The sequence below is a fragment of the Bombina bombina genome, chromosome 4, assembly GCF_027579735.1.
Source record: "Bombina bombina isolate aBomBom1 chromosome 4, aBomBom1.pri, whole genome shotgun sequence".
NCBI lineage: Eukaryota > Metazoa > Chordata > Amphibia > Anura > Bombinatoridae > Bombina > Bombina bombina.
In genome coordinates, this window is record NC_069502.1 from 634,793,889 (window position 1) to 634,818,485 (window position 24,597).

Genomic DNA, 24,597 nt, shown 5'->3' on the forward strand with positions numbered 1-24,597 from the left:
TCAGGATGCCAAAAAAACGGCTGAGGCTTCCTAACCTTTTCTGGAACCAGAAAAAAAAAAAAAAAAAAGACTAGAATAGAAGTCTTCTGAAATCCTAGAAACCTCGATATAGAATTATAAAGCTCTTACCACATCCAAAGGATGTAAAGAAACTCTCAAAGATTTCTTTAGGATTTGGACACAAAGAAGGAACAACAATTTATCTACTAATGTTGTTCAAATTCACAACTTTAGGAAAAAAAGAAGCCCACAAAACAACTTATCTAAATGAAAAAATCAGTTAAGGAGACACACAAAGAGAGAGCTAATAAATTAGAAACTCTTGTAGCAGAAGAGATAGTCAAAGGAAATAACAGCACTTTCCAAGAAAGTGGATAATCTTCAAACCAAATAAAACTTTAAAAAAGGAGAAATTAATAAATGAACAGGCTTGATACTAACCAAAGCCTGAACAAAACAGTAAATATCAGGAAATTTAAACAATCTTTATAGAAAATAAAACAGAAAGAACAGAGATTTGTCCCTACAAAAAATTTGCAGACAAACTTATCCAAACCATCCTGAAAAACTGTAAAATCATAGGAATTCTAAAGAATGCCCAAAAATTATGAGAACACTATAAAATATAGGTTTCTCAAACCTAATACATGTTTCCTTGAAACAGACTTATAAGCCTGCAACATAGCGATAAAAACTAAGTTAGAGAAACCTCTATGACTAAACACTAATCAATTTCCATACCCCCCAAATTAGTAATTTAAGATCCCGATGGAAAAATAGCCCCTAGAGCAAGAGGGCTGGCAAAAAGAAAGCGGCAAAGGATGGCAACTTGGACATCTGAACAAGATCCACATACCAAACCTGTGAGGCCATGCTGATGCTATCAGAAACACATGACACTGTTCCAATATGATCTTGGAAATCATCTTTGGAAGAAAAAAACAGAGGCGGAAGGATGTAGTCAAGTTGCAAAACCAAGACACTGCTAATGCATCCACTATCTCCACCTGAGGATCCCTGGACCTGAAAAGGTACTGTGAAATTGAGAAACACATCTGTATAGACACCACTCTCTCGGATGTAAGGGCTGACGGCTGAGATAATTCACCTCCCAAATGTGGTAAAATCGTATAAAATAGAAAGGAGATGAATTCCATCTAAGAACGTATTCAAGATACTTCTTAATTGCTAAGGAACTACGAGTCCCTATTGTTGATTGACATATGCCACAGTAAGTGATATTGTCTGTCTGAAAGCAAAAACTGAAAAAGTTCTCTCTTAAAAGAGGCCAAGCTGAAAGAGCTCTGATAATAGCACAGAGTTCTAAAATATTGATTGGAAATCCCGCCTCTTGAAGTTTCCAAACCCCTTGTGCTGTCAAAAGACCCTCAGACAGCTCCTCAACCTGTAAAACCAGGAAGGACGAACAAAAGGAGGCCCCCTGAATAAAATGATGATAGGACTAATCACCAAAACAAAGAGAAAAGAGTGTTAGGATTTAAAAATATCAAGTGTGATATCTTAAGACAATCCCTGTATCATTGATTCAGTATGCAAAGCAAAAGAGATCTCAGATGAAAAACGAGCAAAGGAAACCACGCCCGATGCTGCAGTTATGAGACCTAAAACGTCTATGCACATAGCCACTGAAAGAAATGTTCTAGACTGTAAGTTAGACAGGCTAACACCACTTGCAATTGACTTTTGTCCGATAAAGACATGAACACAGAGTCCATCTAGAAACCCAAAAAGAAGTGACCCTTGACTGAGGAATCACAAAACTCTTAGGTAAATTAAATCCTTTAACCATGTCTTGAAGAAACAAAACAGTTGATTCATGAGGAATTCCACAAAAAGAAAGTCCATATATTTGAATACTGCTCTTTCATATGTATGTATTGGGTACTTGTAAAGCGCGTCTAATCACCCGTAAGGGACTGAAGACGCTGCTTATTTAATTAACCTCGGAAGGATGAAAGGCTGAATTGACCTCACCGGAAATTGAACCTGCAACCCTCAAGTTGCTACAGTGCTCAGCCACAGTGCATTTAGCATGCTGAGCTATCTGTCCAGCTTTAATAAAAGAAAAGTTTAAGCTAATACCAAGATACCATCCAAATAGGGAAGCACCACAATACCCTAATGTCTGAAGACAGAAGAAGGGCACCAAGAACCTTTGAAAAGATTCATAAAGCTGTCAATAAACCAAATGGAAAAGTGACAAATTGGTAAAGCTTAAAAAGAAAATTTCAGAATCCACAAGTGGTCTGAACGAAATAAAATATGAGGATAAACATCCTGAAAAATGGAGTGGACATGAAATGACCTTAACAAAAAGGCATAATAGTCCTTATAATAGTCAACTTAAAAGTTGAGACTAACAAAACAATATAAACGTCTTCAGATCCAAGAATGGACTGAATAAACCTTCCTTCTTAAGGACAAAGAATAGAATTAAATAGAAACCCAAATCCTGTTCCTGCAAAAAGAACTGGCATAATCACTCCTGAAAAAATTCACAGAGTGTACTAAGAAAGAAAGATTCTTCCCATAGAAGTTCTCATTCTAAAAAATCTATTCAAACCCTAAGAATAATATAGGATTTGGACTGAGTTCATCCAAAAAAAATTTAATCTGCCCCCACCAGAAGGAAAGGTTTGAGAATCGCACCTTCATGCAATCTAATAACTAGTAATTATATAGCGGTTTTTCTCCCAGAAGGATACAAAGAAACACTTTTCAGTGCTTACACTCTGAGTTAACCAAATAAGCAACTGAAAAAAACAGTAGCTATTATAACCCAAATAAATGGTACACAATAAATTGACGTCAGAAGGCCAAAGGGCTGTATTAACCCTTTCCCGGGAAATGAATCTACGACCCTTGGGTCTAGAACAAGCGTTTTGTAGTCAGGACATTCACCAACTGAACTACATCACCGGACTAAAAGCAGGGCAGAAAAAACTCTAAACCTCCAGAAATAGTGGAGATAATAGAAATCAAACAAATTATTATCCTAACAAGATAGAGATAATAAAATATATTTGAAATCATAATAGATATAGTAAAAACATAATTAAATGAATACATCTAAAGTAAAATAAACACAGCTATATACTTAAGAATCTGAAACTTCTTATGCTAACTGTTCAACAAAGGTTGAGAGAACAGTAATGTCAGCCACCAGATAAAGCTGAGCTTAAAAACTATAAACAGTACGTGAATATGCTCTACTAAGGTTATATTCAAATTCTAAAGAATCCTGAAAACAAGTACCAATTTCCTTAGAAATAGTAGTACAAGTCCCAAGAGGGAATCAGAATAACCATTCTCTAGAATATAATACAGGTAGTAATTGAATAGGAAAAAACCCTCAAAAGCAAAAATGTTAAAATCCAGATTTGAAAAGGATTATTAACATAGTTTAATAGGACTAGAGTCCTAAAAGCTATAAATAGAAACATTTCCTTAAACAAAGAAACAAAAAAACTGTTCAAAAGAAAATAATGGAAATTTTAACAACTGTCTGATACAGGATCCTTTGAGCCAAAGAAACCATCAGTAGAATAAACTTACCCCTTAAGGACTACAGCACTTTACCATTTTCTGACCGTTTGGGACTAAGGCTATTTTTACATTTTTGTGGTGTTTGTGTTTAGCTGTAATTTTCCTCTTACTCATTTACTGTACCCCACACATATTATATACAGTTTTTCTCTATCATTAATATGGACTTTCAAAAGATACCATTATTTCATCATATCTTATAATTTAATATAAAAAAAAAATATGAGGAAAAAATGGAAAAAAAAACCCACACTTTTTCTAACTTTGACTCCCAAAATCTGTTACACATCTACAACCACCAAAAAACACCCATGCTAAATAGTTTCTAAATTTTGTCATGAGTTTAAAAATACCCAATGTTTACATGTTCTTTGCAAGTTATAGGGCAATAAACTACAAGTAACAATTTACTATTTCCAAACCACGTTTTTTCAAAATTAGCGACAGTTACATTGGAACACTGATATCTGTCTGGAATCCCTGAATATCCCCCTCACATGAATATATTTGTTTTTAGAAGAAACCCAAAGTATTGATCTAGGCCCATTTTGGTATATTTCATGCCACCATTTCCCCGCCAAATGCGATCAAATAAAAAAAAAATTGTTCACTTTTTCATAAACTTTAGGATTCTCACTGAATTATTTACAAACAGCTTGTGCAATTTATGGCACCAAATGGTTGTAAATGCTTCTCTGGATCCCCCTTTGTTCGGAAATAGCAGACTTATATGGCTTTGGCGTTGCTTTTTGGTAATTAGAAGGCTGCTAAATGCCACTGCACACCACATGTGTATTATGCCCAGCAGTGAAGGGGTTAATTAGGGAGCATGTAGGGAGCTTGTAGGGTTAATTTTAGCTTTAGTGTAGTGTAGTAGACAAACCCAAAGTATTGACCCAGGCCCATTTTGGTATATTTCCTGCACTATTTCACTGCGATCAAATAAAAAAAAAAAGTTCACTTTTTCACAAACTTTAGGTTTCTCACTGAAATTATTTACAAACAGCTTTTGCAATTATGGCACAAATGGAATGTAAATGCTTCTCTGGGATCCCCCTTTGTTCAGAAAAGTAAATTTATGCTTACCTGATAAATTAATTTCTTCTATGGTACGACGAGTCACAGATTCATCCTTTACTTGTGGGATATTATCCTCCTGCCAACAGGAAGAGGCAAATAGCACCAAAGCAAAGCTGTCTATATAGCTCCTCCTTTAGCTCCACCCCCCAGTCATTCGAACCGAAGGTACAGGAAGAAAAACATAATTTATGTAAGAACTTACCTGATAAATTAATTTCTTTCATATTAGCAAGAGTCCATGAGCTAGTGACGTATGGGATTATACATTCCTACCAGGAGGGGCAAGTTTCCCAAACCTCAAAATGCCTATAAATACACCCCTCACCACACCCACAAATCAGTTTTAACGCATAGCCAAGAAGTGGGGTGATAAGAAAAAAGTGCGAAAGCATAAAAAAATAAGGAATTGGAATAATTGTGCTTTATACAAAAAAAAAAAATATAACCACCACAAAAAGGGTGGGCCTCATGGACTCTTGCTAATATGAAAGAAATGAATTTATCAGGTAAGTTCTTACATAAATTATGTTTTCTTTCATGTAATTAGCAAGAGTCCATGAGCTAGTGACGTATGGGATAATGACTACCCAAGATGTGGATCTTCCACGCAAGAGTCACTAGAGAGGGAGGGATAAAATAAAGACAGCCAATTCCGCTGAAAATAATCCACACCCAAAACAAAGTTTAAATCTTATAATGAAAAAAAACTGAAATTATAAGCAGAAGAATCAAACTGAAACAGCTGCCTGAAGTACTTTTCTACCAAAAACTGCTTCAGAAGAAGAAAACACATCAAAATGGTAGAATTTAGTAAAAGTATGCAAAGAAGACCAAGTTGCTGCTTTGCAAATCTGATCAACCGAAGCTTCATTCCTAAACGCCCAGGAAGTAGAAACTGACCTAGTAGAATGAGCTGTAATCCTTTGAGGCGGAGTTTTACCCGACTCATCATAAGCATGATGAATCAAAGACTTTAACCAAGACGCCAAAGAAATGGCAGAGGCCTTCTGACCTTTCCTAGAACCGGAAAAGATAACAAATAGACTAGAAGTCTTTCGGAAATTTTTAGTAGCTTCAACATAATATTTCAAAGCTCTAACTACATCCAAAGAATGCAACGATCTTTCCTTAGAATTCTTAGGATTAGGACACAATGAAGGAACCACAATTTCTCTACTAATGTTGTTAGAATTCACAACCTTAGGTACAAATTTAAAAGAAGTTCGCAACACCGCCTTATCCTGATGAAAAATCAGAAAAGGAGACTCACAAGAAAGAGCAGATAATTCAGAAACTCTTCTAGCAGAAGAGATGGCCAAAAGAAACAAAACTTTCCAAGAAAGTAATTTTATGTCCAGCGAATGCATAGGTTCAAACGGAGGAGCTTGAAGAGCCCCCAGAACCAAATTCAAACTCCAAGGAGGAGAAATTGACTTAATAACAGGTTTTATACGAACCAAAGCCTGTACAAAACAATGAATATCAGGAAGACTAGCAATCTTTCTGTGGAAAAGAACAGAAAGAGCAGAGATTTTGTCCTTTCAAGGAACTTGCCAGACAAACCTTTATCCAAACCATCCTGAAGAAATTGTAAAATTCTAGGAATTCTAAAAGAATGCCAAGAAAAATGATGAGAAAAACACCAAGAAATGTAAATCGTCCAGACTCGATAATATATCTTCCTAGATACAGATTTACGAGCCTTGTAACATAGTATTAATTACGGAGTCAGAGAAACCTCTATGACTGAGAAATCAAGCGTTCAATCTCCATACCTTCAAATTTAAGGATTTGAGATCCTGATGGAAAAAAGGACCTTGCGATAGAAGGTCTGGTCTTAATGGAAGAGTCCACGGTTGGCAAGTAGCCATCCGGACAAGATCCGCATACCAAAACCTGTGAGGCCATGCTGGAGCCACCAGCAGAACAAACAAACACTCCTTTAGAATCTTGGAAATAACTCTTGGAAGGAGAACTAGAGGCGGAAAGATATAGGCAGGATGATACTTCCAAGGAAGTGACAATGCATCCACTGCCTCCGCCTGAGGATCCCTGTATCTGGACAGATACCTGGGAAGTTTCTTGTTTAGATGAGAAGCCATCAGATCTATTTCTGGAAGTCCCCACATTTGAACAATCTGAAGAAATACCTCTGGGTGAAGAGACCATTCGCCCGGATGTAACGTTTGGCGACTGAGATAATCCGCTTCCCAATTGTCTATACCTGGGATATGAACCGCAGAAATTAGACAGGAGCTGGATTCCGCCCATACCAGTATTCGAGATACTTCTTTCATAGCCAGAGGACTGTGAGTCCCTCCTTGATGATTGACATATGCCACGGTTGTGACATTGTCCGTCTGAAAACAAATGAACAACTCTCTCTTTAGAAGAGGCCATGACTGAAGAGCTCTGAAATTGCATGGAGTTCCAAAATGTTGATTGGTAATCTCACCTCCTGAGATTCCCAAACCCCTTGTGCTGTCAGAGACCCCCAAACAGCTCACCAACCTGTCAGGACTTGCATCTGTTGAAATCACAGTCCAGGTCGGAAGAACAAAAGAAGCCCCCTGAACTAAACGATGGTGGTCTGTCCACCACGTCAGAGAGTGTCGTACAATCGGTTTCAAAGATATTAATTGAGATATCTTTGTATAATCCCTGCACCACTGGTTCAGCATACAGAGCTGAAGAGGTCGCATGTGAAAACGAGCAAAGGGGGATCGCGTCCGATGCAGCAGTCATAAGACCTAGAATTTCCATGCATAAGGCTACCGAAGGGAATGATTGAGACTGAAGGTTTCGACAAGCTGAAACCAATTTGTAGACGTCTCTTGTCTGTCAGAGACAGAGTCATGGACACTGAATCTATCTGGAAACCTAAAAAGGTTACCCTTGTCTGAGGAATCAATGAACTTTTTGGTAAATTGATCCTCCAACCATGTTCTTGAAGAAACAATACAAGTCGATTCGTATGAGATTCTGCTAAATGTGAAGACTGAGCAAGTACCAAGATATCGTCCAAATAAGGAAATACCACAATACCCTGTTCTCTGATTACAGACAGAAGGGCACCGAGAACCTTTGTAAAAATCCTTGGAGCTGTTGCTAGGCCAAACGGCAGAGCCACAAACTGGTAATGCTTGTCTAGGAAAGAGAATCTCAGAAACTGATAGTGATCTGGATGAATTGGAATATGCAGATATGCATCCTGTAAATCTATTGTGGACATATAATGCCCTTGCTGAACAAAAGGCAGAATAGTCCTTATAGTTACTATTTTGAATGTTTGTATCCTTACATAATGATTCAATATTTTTAAATCCAGAACTGGTCTGAAGGAATTCTCCTTCTTTGGTACAATAAAGAGATTTGAGTAAAACCCCCAGCCCCTGTTCCAGAAAACTGGAACTGGCACAATTACTCCAGCTAAACTCTATATCTGAAACACATTTCAGAAATGCTTGAGCCTTCACTGGATTTACTGGGACACGGGAAAGAAAAAATCTTCTTGCAGGAGGCCTTATCTTGACGCCTATTCTGTACCCTTGTGAAACAATATTCTGAATCCAAAGATTGTGAATCGAATTGATCCAAATTTCTTTGAAAAATCGTAATCTGCCCCCTACCAGCTGGGCTGGAATGAGGGTCGCACCTTCATGTTGACTTGGGAGCTGGCTTTGGCTTTCTAAAAGGCTTGGATTTATTCCAGACTGGAGATGGTTTCCAAACTGATACCGCTCCTGTAGGGGAAGGATCAGGCTTTTGTTCCTTATTGTGACGAAAGGAACGAAAACAATTAGTAGACCTAAATTTACCTTTAGATTTTTTATCCTGTGGTAAAAAAGTTCCTTTCCCCCCAGTAACAGTTGAAATAATAGAATCCAACAGTGAACCAAATAATTTATTACCCTGGAAAGAAAGGGAAAGCAAAGTTGACTTGGAAGACATATCAGCATTCCAAGTTTTAAGCCATAAAGCTCTTCTAGCTAAAATAGCTAGAGACATATACCTGACATCAACTCTAATGATATCAAAGATGGCATCACAAATAAAATTATTAGCATGTTGAAGAAGATTAACAATGCTATGAGAATTATGATCTGTTACTTGTTGCGCTAAAGCTTCCAACCAAAAAGTTGAGGCTGCAGCAACATCCGCTAGAGATATAGCAGGTCTAAGAAGATTACCTGAACATAAGTAAGCTTTTCTTAGAAAGGATTCAATTTTCCCATCTAAAGGATCCTTAAAGGAAGTACTATCTGCCGTAGGAATAGTAGTACGTTTAGCAAGAGTAGAGATAGCCCCATCAACCTTAGGGATTTTGTCCCAAAACTCTAATCTGTCAGATGGCACAGGATATAATTGCTTAAAACGTTTAGAAGGAGTAAATGAATTAACCAAATTATTCCATTCCCTGGAAATTACTTCAGAAATAGCATCAGGGACAGGAAAAACTTCTGGAATAACTACAGGAGATTTAAAAACCTTATTTAAACGTTTAGATTTAGTATCAAGAGGACCAGAATCCTCTATTTCTAATGCAATTAAGACTTCTTTAAGTAAAGAACGAATAAATTCCATTTTGAATAAATATGAAGATTTATCAGCATCAACCTCTGAAACAGAATCCTCTGAACCAGAGGAATTATGATCAGAATCAGAATGATGATGTTCATTAAAAATTCATCTGAAAAATGAGAAGTTTTAAATAGACCTTTTACGTTTACTAGAAGGAGGAATAACAGACATAGCCTTCTTAATGGATTTAGAAACAAAATCTCTTATTGTTAACAGGAACACTCTGAGTATTAGATGTTGATGGAACAGCAACAGGTAATGTAACATTACTAAAGGAAATATTATCTGCATTAACAAGTTTGTCATGACATTCATTACAAACAACAGCTGGAGGAACAGATACCACAAGTTTACAGCAAATACACTTAACTTTGGTAGATCCAGCATCAGGCAGCGATTTTCCAGAAGTATCTTCTGATTCAGGATCAATCTGAGACATCTTGCAATATGTAAAGAAAAAAAACAACATTTAAAGCAAAATTGATCAAATTCCTTAAATGACAGTTTCAGGAATGGGAAAAAATGCCAGGTGAACAAGCTTCTAGCAACCAGAAGCAAATAAACAATGAGACTTAAATAATGTGGAGCAATAATGACGCCTAAATGCTTTTAGCGCCAAAAATGACGCCACATCCGGTAAACGCCAACATTTTTGGCGCAAAAACGTCAAAAATGACGCAACTTCCGGCGACAAGTATGACGCCGGAAACTCACAAACAAAATTTTGCGCCAAAAAAGTCTGCGCCAATAAAATGAAGCATTTTCAGCCCCCGCGAGCCTAACAGCCCACAGGGAAAAAAAAAAAGTCAAATTTTAAGGTAAGAAAAAAATTGATTATTCAAATGCATTATCCCAAATAATGAAAACTGACTGTCTGAAATAAGGAATATTGAACATCCTGAATCAAGGGCAAATAAATGTTTAAACACAAATATTTAGAACTTTATATAAAAGTGCCCAACCATAGCTTAGAGTGTCACAAAAATAAGACTTACTTACCCCAGGACACTCATCTACATGTAGTAGAAAGCCAAACCAGTACTGAAACGAGAATCAGTAGAGGTAATGGTATATATAAGAGTATATCGTCGATCTGAAAAGGGAGGTAAGAGATGAATCTCTACGACCGATAACAGAGAACCTATGAAATAGACCCCGTAGAAGGAGATCATTGAATTCAAATAGGCAATACTCTCTTCACATCCCTCTGACATTCACTGCACGCTGAGAGGAAAACCGGGCTCCAACCTGCTGCGGAGCGCATATCAACGTAGAATCTAGCACAAACTTACTTCACCACCTCCACAGGAGGCAAAGTTTGTAAAACTGATTTGTGGGTGTGGTGAGGGGTGTATTTATAGGCATTTTGAGGTTTGGGAAACTTTGCCCCTCCTGGTAGGAATGTATATCCCATACGTCACTAGCTCATGGACTCTTGCTAATTACATGAAAGGAAAGGAGAAACTACAAGGTGCAGAGGTGACTGAAGTTTAAAATAAAAAAATATAATCTGTCTTAAAATGACAGGGTGGGCCGTGGACTCGTCGTACCATAGAAGAAATTAATTTATCAGGTAAGCATTAATTTACTTTTCTTCTATAAGGTACGACGAGTCCACGGATTCATCCTTTACTTGTGGGATACAATACCAAAGCTACAGGACACGGATGAACGGGAGGGACAAGACAGATGGTTAAACAGAAGGCACTACTGCTTGAAGAACTTTTCTCCCAAAAATAGCCTCCGAAGAAGCAAAAGTATCAAATTTGGAAAAGGTATGAAGCGAAGACCAAGTCGCAGCCTTACAAAGCATCATTTTTAAAAGCCCATGTGGAAGCCACCGCTCTAGTAGAGTGAGCTGTAATCCTTTCAGGAGGCTGCTGTCCAGCAAGTCTCGTATGCCAAAAGGATGATGCTCTTCAGCCAAAAAGAAAGAGAGGTAGCCGTAGCTTTTTGACCTCTACGTTTTCCAGAACAGACAACAAAAAAAGATGTTTGACGGAAATCTTTGGTTGCTTGCAAGTAAAACTTCAAAGCACGAACCACGTCCAAGTTGTGCAACAGACGCTCCTTCTTAGAGGAAGGATTAGGACACAGAGAAGGAACAACAATTTCCCGATTGATATTTCTATTAGTAACAACCTTAGGAAGGAATCCAGGTTTGGTACGCAAAACCACCTCATCAGCATGGAAAACAAGATAAGGCGAGTCGCATTGCAATGCAGATAGTTCAGAAACTCTTCGAGCCGAAGCGATAGCAACTAAAAACAGAACTTTCCAAGATATAAGCTTAATATCTATGGAATGCATAGGTTCAAACGGAACCCCTTGAAGAACTTTAAGACTAATTTTAAACTCCATGGCGGAGCAACAGGTTTAAACACAAGCTTGATTCTAACTAAAGCCTTACAGAACGACTGAACGTCTGGAACATTTGCCAGACGCTTGTGCAGTAGAATTGATAAAGCAGATATCTGTCCCTTTAAGGAACTAGCTGATAGCCCCTTCTCCAATCCTTCTTGGAGAAAGGACAAAATCCTAGGAATCCTAAACTTACTGAATGAGTAGCCTTTGGATTCGCACCAATAAAGATATTTACGCCATATCTTATGATAAATTTTCCTGGTGACAGGCTTTCGAGCCTGAATCAAGGTATCTATGACCGACTCAGAGAAACCCCGCTTGGATAAGACGAATCGTTCAATCTCCAAGCAGTCAGCCGCAGAGAAACTAGATTTGGATGCTGGAACGGACCTTGAATCAGAAGGTCCTGTCTCAGTGGCAGAGTCCATGGTGGAAGAGGTGACATGTCCACCAGGTCTGCATACTAAGTCCTGCGTGGCCACGCAGGTGCTATCAAAATCACCGAAGCTCTCTCCTGTTTGATTCTGGCAATCAAACGAGGAAGGAGAGGAAATGGTGGAAACCACATAAGCCAGGTTGAACGACCAGGGTACTGCTATAGCATCTATCAGTACTGCCTGAGGATCCCTTGACCTGGACCCGTAACGAGGAAGTTTGGCATTCTGACGAGATGCCATCAGATCCAATTCTGGTGTGCCCCATTGCTGAATCAATTGTGCAAACACCTCCGGATGGAGTTCCCACTCCCCCGGATGAAAAGTCTGACTACTTAGAAAATCGCTTCCCAGTTCTCCACTCCTGGGATATAGATTGCTGATAGATGGCAAGAGTGTCAGGAATCGTCAGGAATTATGTGTTCATTATTTTCCTGCACTTTCCCTTTAAGCTTTGCATCATGTGACCATTCTCATCTATTTAAGGATTACAAACCCTTCAATACTTGCTTGGTATTTTGAAAACCTAAGGATATTCTCAGCGTGTATCCTGCTCACTAAAAGATATATTCTCCAAGTTTTGATTGAAGCTGCTCTGCACTAAAAAACTACAGGCTAACTCTAATAACCTGTAAGTTTGTTTTCACAGCTTATCTCCAGCTGCACTCTGACCTGCTCTCTGCAAACTCGGCGTGTGACGTCACGCCCAGCCAGCTCCGTGCAGATCTACAAACACAGCGTCTCAGCTCTTCTGATCTCTCTGCTCAACAGCTATTAAAGCAAGTCAGGATTTATGCTCACAGAGCCTCTCTCTACTAACCTGGTCATCCGGATCTAATCTGCAGAAATCACGGTATTTACAATTTAGAATTAATTGTTGTTATCCATCTCAGTATTGCAATACTCATAAATCTAAGCAAATACCGGAACGTTACTCCAGCAAATCAGTACTGCAACTTTCCTATGCATATGCCTCTTAACTCTTTCCTTTCTAACACACTGCATACTCATTAATCTATAAAAGCTACATTATATCTACTATCATTCAGCTTGGGTTAGCTACACTACATTAGTAGCATATTATGCTTAATTGGTATAAACTGTACAGTAACTAAAGAAAGGATTACATTGAGATTCTAAAGACCAGAAGTTTCTATTTAATGTATTTGTTCCTATAAATATATATATATATATATATATATATATATATTCTGATTATCTTTATAATTTTTTCCTATAATACTCTTAATGACCCCTCCATAGGTCTCCCTCAGTCAATGAGCAAACTATTGAGTGTTAAATTCAATCTAAATACCCAAGGTGTGGTGTGAGACTGAGTGGAGAGTTCAAATAGGAATTTTCACATTAATATATATATATATATTAGGGTATTAGTTAGTCATCCTTACATATCCTTACAAAGAGTGAGTCTCTGCCCATCAAATTATTTTGGTAACCTCTATCATCGCTAGAGAACTCTTTGTTCCCCCCTGATGATTGATATATGCTACAGTCGTGATATTGTCCGACTGGAATCTTATGAATCTGGCCGAAGCCAGCTGAGGCCACGCCTGAAGCGCGTTGAATATCGCTCTCAGTTCTAGAATATTTATCGGGAGGAGAGTCTCCTCCTAAATCCATAAACCCTGTGCTTTCAGGGAATTTTAGACTGCACCCCAGCCCAATAGGCTGGCGTCCGTTGTAACTATGACCCACGCTGGCCTGCGGAAACACATTCCCTTGGACAGATGATCCTGTGACAACCACCAAAGAAGAGTGTCTCTGGTCTCTTGATCCAGATTTATCTGAGGAGATAAATCTGCATAATCCCCATTCCACTGTTTGAGCATGCATAGTTGCAGTGGTCTGAGATGCAAGCGAGCAAACGGAACTATGTCCATTGCCGCAATCATTAAGCCGATTTCCTCCATACACTGAGCTGACGGCTGAGGAATGGAATGAAGAGCTCGGCAGATGGATACAATTTTTGATTTCCTGACCTCTGTCAGTAAAATTTTCATGTCCACCGAATCTATCAGAGTGCCCAGGAATGGAACTCTTGTGAGAGGGATAAGGATCTTAGAAAAGCCAACACGATGTCCGTGTGAGACTTGGCTAGTTGGTAAGTCGATGCCTGAATTAAGATATCATCCAGATAAGGCGCCACAGCTATGCCCTGCGGCCTTAGAACCGCCAGAAGGGACCCTAGCACCTTTGTGAAAATTCTGGGAGCTGTGGCCAACCCGAAGGGAAGAGCCACAAACTGGTAATGCTTGTCCAGAAAGGCGAACCTGAGGAACTGGTGATGATCTTTGTGGATAGGGATGTGTAGATACGCATCCTTTAAGTCCACGGTGGTCATATATTGACCCTCCTGGATCATTGGCAAAATAGTCAGAATGGTCTCCATCTTGAAGGATTGCACTCTGAGGAATTTGTTTAGGATCTTGAGATCCAAAATTGGTCTGAAGGTTCCCTCTTTTTTGGGAACCACAAACAGATTGGAGTAGGACCTCTGCCCCTGTTCTGTTTTCGGAACTGGGCAAATCCCTCCCATGGTATATAAGTCTTCTACACATCGTAAGAACACCTCTCTTTTTTACTGGTTTACAGACAATTGAGAAAGATGGAATCTCCCCCTTGGAGGAGAATCTTTGAAATCTAGAAGATACTCCTGGGTTACGATTTCTAAAGCCCAGGAGTCCTGAACATCTCTTGCCCAAGCCTGAGCAAAGAGAGAAAGTCTGCCCCCTACTATATCCGGTCCCGGATCTGGGGCTACCCCTTCATGCTGTCTTGGTGGCAGCAGCAGGCTTCTTGGCCTGTTTACCCTTGTTCCAAGTCTGGTTAGGTCTCCAGACTGACTTGGATTGAGCAAAATTCCCCTCTTGCTTTGCAGCAGGGGAAGAGGTAGAGGGACCACCTTTGAAGTATCGAAAGGAAGGAAAATTATTTTGTTTGGTCCTCATCTTATTTGTCTTATCCTGAGGAAGGGCATGGCCTTTCCCTCCAGTGATGTCTGAAATGATCTCTTTCAGTTCAGGCCCGAATAGGGTCTTACCCTTGAAAGGAATGGCTAAAAGCTTAGCTTTTGATGACACATCAGCAGACCAGGACTTAAGCCATAATGCTCTACGCGCTAAAATGGCAAAACCTGAATTCTTTGCCGCTTATTTAGCCAGTTGAAAAGCGGCATCTGTAATGAAAGAATTAGCTAGCTTGAGAGCCCTAATTCTATCCAGAATATCATCTAATGGGGTCTCAACCTGAAGAGCCTCCTCCAGAGCCTCGAACCAAAAGGACGCTGCAGTAGTTACAGGAACAATGCACGCTATAGGTTGGAGAAGAAAACCCTGATGAACAAATATTTTCTTCAGGAGACCCTCTAATTTTTTATCCATAGGATCTTTGAAAGCACAACTGTCCTCAATAGGTATAGTTGTATGCTTAGCCAGGGTAGAAATAGCTCCTTCCACCTTAGGGACCGTCTGCCACGAGTCCCGCATGGTGTCTGATATGGGAAACATTTTCTTAAAAGTAGGAGGGGGATTGAACGGAATACCTGGTCTATCCCACTCCTTAGTAGCAATGTCCGAAATCCTCTTAGGGACCGGAAAAACATCAGTGTAGGCAGGAACCTCTAGAAATCTGTCCATTTTACACAATTTCTCTGGAACTACAATAGGGTCACAATCATCCAGAGTCGCTAAAACCTCCCTGAGGAATAAGCGGAGGTGTTCTAGTTTAAATTTAAAAGCCGTCATATCTGAATCTGTCTGAGGGAACATATTTCCTGAATCAGAAATCTCTCCCTCAGCCAGCAAATCCCTCACCCCCAACTCAGAACATTGTGAGGGTACATCGGATATGGCTAATAAAGCGTCAGAGGGCTCAGCATTTGTTCTCACACCAGACCTACTGCGCTTCCCCTGCAACCCAGGCAGCTTAGATAAAACTTCTGTGAGGGTAGTATTCGTAACTGCGGCCATATCTTGCAGGGTGAAAGAATTAGACGCACTAGAAGTACTTGGCGTCGCTTGTGCGGGCGTTAATGGTTGTGACACTTGGGGAGAATTAGATGGCATAACCTGATTCCCTTCTGACTGAGAATCATCCTACGACATACTTTTAGTAGCTAAAATATGTTCTTTGCAATTTGTTGACCTTTCAGTGCATGAGGGACACATTCTAAGTGGAGGTTCCACAATGGCTTCTAAACATATTGAACATTGACTTTCCTCAATGTCAGACATGTTGCACAGGCTAGTAATGACTACAAACAAGCATGAAAACACTTTATTTAGTGGAAAAAAATAATCTTAAAAAAACGGTACTGCGCCTTTAAGAGAAAAAAAGCATACACGTTCTGCAAAACTGCTTTAAAATGCACCAATTTTTCAAATTTTTGCAAGCAGACACAATATATGTAGTTAAGATTGCCCCACAAGGAAATTTAACATTTAACCCTTTAATGTGCAAACCGGATTGAAATTAGGCCTAAATCCGGAAAAAAACACCCCAGCACCTTGCCACAGCCCTGCTGTGGCCCTACCTGCCCTCATGGATAGTAAATATGGGGATAAAGCTTCGATTTGGCCCAAAACATTCACCAGGGCCCTCAGGAGTTAGAGCCTGCTGCTTGCTGAGTGAAAATAACTGTGCATCTGAGGTGCGAAAATAGGCCCCGCCCATCTCACTCAATGTCTCTACAGCCTCAAAGAACCGCACCAGTAGAGGTTTTAAACTAGCCATGTGGGTTCTGAGACCCAAAAAATAAGCCAAGTGTACCCTCAATAAAGTTGCCCAAAAAAACGTTATTGCCCACAAAACGTTAACAGCACTCCCAGTTCATAAAACGTTTGCCCACAAACATTCACAACTCAGTGTCAACCATTTTTGTAATTAGCCCCTTATGCAAGCTTAGCTCTTAGGATTACTGCGCACCCTTACCCTCATGGGGATACTGTCAGCCTTTCTAAAATACCACAGTCTCTCCAGAAAAAATGACTGAACATACCTCACTGCTGTATAGCATGAAAACGTTCCTCACACTGAAGTTTCTTGTACTCCTCAGCCTCTGTGGGAACAGCACTGGATCTTAGTTACAAATGATAAGATCATCATCCTCCAGGCAGAAGTCTTCATCTATCTGCTGCCTGAGAGTAAATAGTACACACCGGGTACCATTTAAAATAAAAAACTCTTGCTTGAAGAAATTAAAAACTAATATTTTATCACCTCTTTCACTTTACCCTTCCTAGTACTTAGAGTAGGCAAAGAGAATGACTGGGGGTGGAGCTAAGGGAGGAGCTATATAGACAGCTCTGCTGTGGTGCTCTTTGCCACTTCCTGTTGGCAGGAGGATAATATCCCACAAGTAAAGGATGAATCCGGATATTTTCTGTAGTGTAGCTGCCGCCCTCAACATAAAACCCCCCACCCTCTCCCAGATCGCTAAATTTTAAATTTCCACCCTCCCCAGTCCTCTCTCCCACGGAGTCCCACCTTACACTTGTCCCATAGTGTAGGGTGCCCGCGCACGTGATCCCGCCCCCCTCCTCCATCGATGGCCACTCACCCACCTCCCTGCATCAGCTCCCACCCACCAACGATCATGGCCATCGATGGCCGATGCAGAGAGGGACACAGAGTGGCTCTCTCTGCATCTTACTGCTAAAAAGTGATATTGCAGGATGCCTCAATATCGAGGCATCACTGCAATCACATGAAAGCGTCTGGAAGCGATCAGGATTGCTTCCACCGCTTTCAAAGACCAAAGACGTACGGGGTACGTCCTTGGTTGCTAACTGCATTTTTTTGCAGGACGTACCCCATATGTCGTTGGTCGTTAAGGGGTTAAATATGCTGCCGGTCAGAACAAAATTAATTAAATCTTAACAATTTTGAAAAGATCTGGTAAGTTTACTTAAAGGCATAATAGCAGTTATAAATTTTTAAGATAAGCAACAACATGTGATGTTTGCAGATGAAATCAAGTACATGAACTGAATATGTAAAAAACAGTAAAGTTATTGTACATGTAGAAACATTGCTAGCATAAAACAAGATAAATAAATGCCACATAATTGAGCTGAAGAAATAACAGCTTAAAAAAAATGAAAAGAACACACTTCGCTTTGTGTTCCTGGGCATCATAGATTCTACAGTAACATCAGAGTCCGGATCAGTATGAGACATCTCGCAAAATGTAACAGAAAAAGAAAATAAACATTAGGCAAAACATTCAATTTCCACAATGTAACAGTTTCAGTAGAGAAAAACAAAAGCAGGCATAATAGCTTTCAAAGATCATGAAAACAGCAAGCAATAGAGGGAGAGGGGTAAAACAACAAAAATTTGACGCCAAGAATGATGCATTACACAAAAAGAAGTAAAAAACTTTTTGCCGCAAAACACCAGGAAATGACACAACTCCTGTCATAACAAACCGCGATTTTGCGCCAAAACAACTAGTATCAACAAAGACGCAGGAAATTACTAAATTTGCCCCATCTAAGACGCAACTTTGCGCCAAAAATTATGCAATAAAAAAAAAGCATTTTCATGAAAAAGACTGAACCCCCAAGTAAGAAAAAGTTTAAATAAACGTCCCAGACATGATTCCTATACTGAAACAGTTTAGACTGCAAAGGGAAATACACATAGACCTGACTCATGGCAAATATAAGTAAAATACATATATTTAAAACTTTATATTAATACATAAAGTGCCAAACCATAGCTGAGTGTCTTAAATAATGATACATACTTACCGAAAGACACCCATCCCCATATAGCAGATAGCCAAACCAGTACTGAAAACTATCAGCAGTGATAATGGTATATAGGAGTATATCGTCGATCGGAAAAGGGAGGTAGGAGATGAATCTCTACGACCGATAACAGAGAACCCTTGAAAAGATTTCCCGCGAGGGAAACCATAAAATCAATAGGCGATACTCTCTTCACATCCCCCTGACAAACACTGTACTCAGAGGAATTGGGCTTCAGAATGCTTAGAAGCGCTTATCATAGAAGAAATCATAAAAATCAAGCATAAACTTACTTCACCACCTCCATAGGAGGCTAAGTTTGTACAACAGAATTGTGGGTGTGGTGAGGGGTGTATTTATAGGCATTTTTAGGTTTGGGAAACTTTGCCCCTCCTGGTAGGATTGTATATCCCATATGTCACTAGCTCATGGACTCTTGCCAATGAGGCTGACAATGGAGGAGCCACTGTCATATTAGACAGGTCATACTATACAGCAGAAATCATGTCACAACTAGGGGACATCAGTACATATAAAAAGCTCAACTATAATCCCCTTCCCAATATACAGAAAGAGATTACAATGATAATAAAGAAAGCTTTGGATAATGGGATTATTGACAAAAAACTAGACGATTATCTCTATGTACCTACACCCATAATCCTATATTTTACACAGTCCACAAGGACAATAAGAGACCACCAGGGAGGCCCATAGTCTCAAGTGTAGACTCCGTGTATACTAATATATCAAGGTTTATTGTTAATATATTACAACTTGAAGTGAATAAAATGTCAAGCTATCTTAAGGATACAAATCACTTTCTGGAAAAAGCAAAATCCCTTGAATTTCCTTCTGAAAAGTATTTATTGTTCACTATGGATCTGAGAAGTTTATATAGTTCAATAAAGCATAAAACAGACATAGCCATTATAATCAAAAATCGAATAGTGAACAAACAATAAACTCATGAAAAGGGGGACTTTATAGAGGAGCTCTTGAGACTAATATTGCACTGGAATTACTTTTTATTTCAGGATGAATGGTTTGCGCATATTAGGGGGACAGCAATGGGTTCTAACGTTGCCCCATCATACTCCAACCTTTTTATGAACGAATTTGAAGAAAGTATCACCTATGAAAATAATAACTAAGAAATATGCAGCCATTTGGTGGCAGTACATCGATGATGTCTTTGGTGTATGGTGGGGCGACGTTAAATCCTTGCTAAATTTTGTTAATGAACTGAACTCTATGGTAAGAGGCCTGGAGTTTACTGTGACAAACAGTGAGGAGTCTGTATCATTTTTAGATACAAGGATATACAAGGCAGGTAATCTCCTGGGGTTTGACCTATTTGTAAAGGATACCGACAAAAACACTTTATTGCAATACAATAGTTTTCATCACAGACAGTTGGTTAACTCCCTCCCCAAACGTCAGCTCCTTAGGGTTAATAGAATCATCAGTGACAAAAAATAAATTTATGCTTACCTGATAAATTGATTTCTTCTATGGTAAGACGAGTCCACGGATTCATCCTTTACTTGTGTGATATTATTCTTCCCTACAGGAAGTGGCAAAGAGCACCACAGCAGAGCTGTCTATATAGCTCCTCCCTTAGCTCCACCCCCCAGTCATTCGACCAAAGGTACAGGAAGAAAAAGGAGAAACTACAAGGTGCAGAGGTGACTGAGTTTAAATCAAAAAAATATAATCTGTCTTAAAATGACAGGGCGGGCCGTGGACTTGTCTTACCATAGAAGAAATCAATTTATCAGGTAAGTATAAATTTAGTTTTCTTCTATAAAGGTAAAACGAGTCCACGGATTCATCCTTTACTTGTGGGATACAATACCAAAGCTACAGGACACGGATGAACGGGAGGGACAAGACAGATGGTTAAACAGAAGGCCCCACTGCTTGCAGAACTTTTCTCCCAAAAATAGCCTCCGAAGAAGAAAAGGTATCAAATTTGTAAAATTTGTAAAAGATATGAAGCAAAGACCAAGTCGCAGCCTTACAAATCTGTTCAACAGAAGCATCATTTTTAAAAGCCCATGTGGAAGCCACCGCTCTAGTAGAGTGAGCTGTAATTCTTTCAGGAGGCTGCAGTCCAGCAGTCTCGTATGCCAAACGGATGATGCTTTTCAGCCAAAAGGGAAGAGAGGTAGCCGTAGCTTTTTGACCTCTACGTTTTCCAGAATAGACAACAAACAAAGAAGATGTTTGACGGAAATCTTTGGTCGCTTGCAAGTAAAACTTTAAAGCACGAACCACGTCCAAGATCTGCAATAGACGATCCTTCTTAGAGGAAGGATTAGGACACAGAGAAGGAACAACAAGTTCCTGATTGATATTCCTATTAGTAACAACCTTAGGAAGAAATGCAGGTTTGGTACACAAAACCACCTTATCAGCATGGAAAACAAGATAAGGCGAGTCGCATTGTAATGCAGATAGTTCAGAAACTCTTCGAGCCGAAGAGATAGCAACTAAAAGCAGAACTTTCCAAGATAGAAGCTTAATACCTATGGAATGCATAGGTTCAAACGGAACCCCTTGAAGAACCTTAAGAACTAAATTCCAACTCCATGGCGGAGCAACAGGTTTAAACACAGAATTGATTCTAACTAAAGCCTGACGGAACGACTGAACGTCTGGAACATCTGCCAGACGTTTGTGCAGTAGAATTGATAAAGCAGATATCTGTCCCTTTAAGGAACTAGCTGATAGCCCCTTCTACAATCATTCTTGGAGAAAGGACAAAATCCTAGGAATCCTGATCTTGCTCCATGAGTAGCCTTTGGATTCGCACCAATAAAGATATTTACGCCATATCTTATGATAAATTTTCCTGGTGACAGGCTTTCGAGCCTGAATCAAGGTATCTATGACCGACTCCGAGAACCCCCGCTTGGATAAGATCAAGCGTTCAATCTCCAAGCAGAGAAACTAGATTTGGATGCTGGAACGGACCTTGAATAAGAAGGTCCCGTCTCAGTGGCAGAGTCCATGGTGGAAGAGATGACATGTCCACCAGGTCTGCATAATTTAAGCGGAAATACTGGCGCTGAAAGCAGGGTAGTACACAAATACAATATACGGGTAACCTAAAAGGGTCTACCTTATAAAAGTTAATAAATGGTTATAGCCTAATATATATCTAAGAAAATATATTTAATAGTGTAAAATTACAATACAATCAAGATTAAAAAATCAGTGTTAATAAAATCAGTACATATATACTAAAAAGTAATTAATGGGGCCCTTTAAATTAGTTTGAAAAAACATACAGAAAGGGGAAAGATTAACCACAAATCTATATATATATATATATATATATATGTATATATATATATATATATATATATATACTGTGATTGAGGATAGAAGAAAACTATACTCAAATAAATATAAGTATAAAGATGGCAGAGATATTCAAACAGTATAAATAAAAACAAATAGCAATACAAACAGACTTAATAACTGGACGTCCAGCGTAAAAACCAGGGGTTAAAACAGTAATAATCTGGGGTTAAAACAGTATTAACCTGAAAGTGCACTATAGTGAACAAAAACACTCGTGACTAGATGATCATACTAATAGCATTGGATCAAGCTAATGGGCGAGTGAGGTACCTTGCGCTAATCTGTGGAGCACAGATTGAATATTGTTCGTCCTGTACCTCCTCCTGAGGTGGGTGTGTACTCCTAGCGTAGTTCACTTACATCACCCTTTCTGAAAATGTCCAGCTGATTTTGGGAGGAACAGAATGTAAACGATCTCTGGGGTAATAGCAATCCTTTAGATGATGGTAGATAGCAACTTCAAGGCACTCTTATTCTGTGGTGCTTAGTGCAGGTACTAGATCATCTGGCAGTATATTCAATTTGTAGACTGGTGCGCTCCCTCAGAGGGCTGTATTCAAATTCACAGGCCTTGGGGGTAGTGAGCCAGGCGTTGGTAGTTGTCCTGTGTGCTTTTTCAACACAATAGCGATCCTTTCGGCGGCTGTATCAAGTTCACAAGCCTTAAAGGAGTTCAGCTTAGCAGTAGTTCTTCTTGTAGGAAATGAGACACAGTCATCAACCGGTTTCTCCCCTCACTTGGGGCTTTTTCAAGATCACCAACGCCTGGCTCACTACCCCCAAGGCCTGTGAATTTGAATACAGCCCTCTGAGGGAGCGCACCAGTCTACAAATTGAATATACTGCCAGATGATCTAGTACCTGCACTAAGCACCACAGAATAAGAGTGCCTTGAAGTTACTATCTACCATCATCTAAAGGATTGCTATTACCCCAGAGATCGTTTACATTCTGTTCCTCCCAAAATCAGCTGGACATTTTCAGAAAGGGTGATGTAAGTGAACTACGCTAGGAGTACACACCCACCTCAGGAGGAGGTACAGGACGAACAATATTCAATCTGTGCTCCACAGATTAGCGCAAGGTACCTCACTCGCCCATTAGCTTGATCCAATGCTATTAGTATGATCATCTAGTCACGAGTGTTTTTGTTCACTATAGTGCACTTTCAGGTTAATACTGTTTTAACCCCAGATTATTACTGTTTTAACCCCTGGTTTTTACGCTGGACGTCCAGTTATTAAGTCTGTTTGTATTGCTATTTGTTTTAATTTATACTGTTTGAATATCTCTGCCATCTTTATACTTATATTTATATGAGTATAGTTTTCTTCTATCCTCAATCACAGTATATATATATATATATATATATATATATATATATATTTGTGGTTAATCTTTCCCCTTTCTGTATGTTTTTTCAAACTAATTTAAAGGGCCCCATTAATTACTTTTTAGTATATATGTACTGATTTTATTAACACTGATTTTTTAATCTTGATTGTATTGTAATTTTACACTATTAAATATATTTTCTTAGATATATATTAGGCTATAACCATTTATTAACTTTTATAACGATTATATTCCTGCTAAGGTAGACCCTTTTAGGTTACCCGTATATTGTATTTGTGTACTACCCTGCTTTCAGCGCCAGTATTTCCGCTTAAATTATTCTACTATCCTCCTCAGGGTTCTTAGAGAGAGACCCTTCTATACATGGCATTAGGGTTGATATAAGCGCCAATTCTCACCTATCCTCCTTACACCAGGTCTGCATACCAAGTCCTGCGTGGCCACGCAGGTGTTATCAAAATCACTGAAGCTCTCTCCTGTTTGATTCTGGCAATCAAACGAGGAAGGAGAGGAAATGGTGGAAACACATAAGCCAGGTTGAACGACCAGGGTACTGCTAGAGCATCTATCAGTAATGCCCGAGGATCCCTTGACCTGGACCCGTAACAAGGAAGTTTGGCGTTCTGACGAGACGCCATCAGATCCAATTCTGGTGTGCCCCATTGCTGAATCAATTGTGCAAACACCTCCGGATGGAGTTCTCACTCCCCCGGATGAAAAGTCTGACGACTTAGAAAATCCGCTTCCCAGTTCTCCACTCCTGGGATATAGATTGCTGATAGATGGCAAGAGTGAGTCTCTGCCCATCGATTTATTTTGGTAACCTCTATCATCGCTAGAGAACTCTTTGTTCCCCCTGATGATTGATATATGCTACAGTCGTGATAGTGTCCGACTGAAATCTTATGAATCTGGCCAGCGCCAGCTGAGGCGATGCCTGAAGCGCGTTGAATATCGCTCTCAGTACTAGAATATTGATTGGGAGGAGAGTCTCCTCCTGAGTCCACAAACCCTGTGCTTTCAGGGAATTCCAGACTGCACCCCAGCCCAATAAGCTGGCGTCCATCGTC